The sequence below is a fragment of the Etheostoma spectabile genome, chromosome 13 (assembly GCF_008692095.1).
Source record: "Etheostoma spectabile isolate EspeVRDwgs_2016 chromosome 13, UIUC_Espe_1.0, whole genome shotgun sequence".
Taxonomy (NCBI): Eukaryota; Metazoa; Chordata; class Actinopteri; order Perciformes; family Percidae; genus Etheostoma; species Etheostoma spectabile.
In genome coordinates, this window is record NC_045745.1 from 2,418,083 (window position 1) to 2,418,313 (window position 231).

The 231-nt window shown below is 49.8% G+C and overlaps 1 protein-coding gene across 4 annotated transcripts in view; it reads right to left on the reverse strand.

Annotated features, from left to right (window-relative positions):
* The window catches only part of robo3 (roundabout, axon guidance receptor, homolog 3 (Drosophila)), a 110,809-nt gene that overhangs the window by 25,233 nt on the left and 85,345 nt on the right, over nucleotides 1-231 (reverse strand). The gene's annotated exons all lie outside the window — the stretch shown is intronic.

Below are 231 nucleotides of genomic sequence, written 5' to 3' on the forward strand. Positions count from 1 at the left end.
TGTCCAATCTGAGTTTTCTGTTGCACGACTAAAACCACTTCCTTCCCAAGGCAATTTTGCCTAGATGATTGGGATTGGTTTAAAGAAATGCCAGAGCACATTCCAGGAATGCTGAGTGGACTTGCCAGACCCTCCTGTGCGGTGCTGTGGAGGAAGGTCTGGCAAAGCGAGACTAGGGGAGTCACTCCCCGGAGTCTTTATGTTCTTTTTTCCCCAGCATGTTCCCTCGGA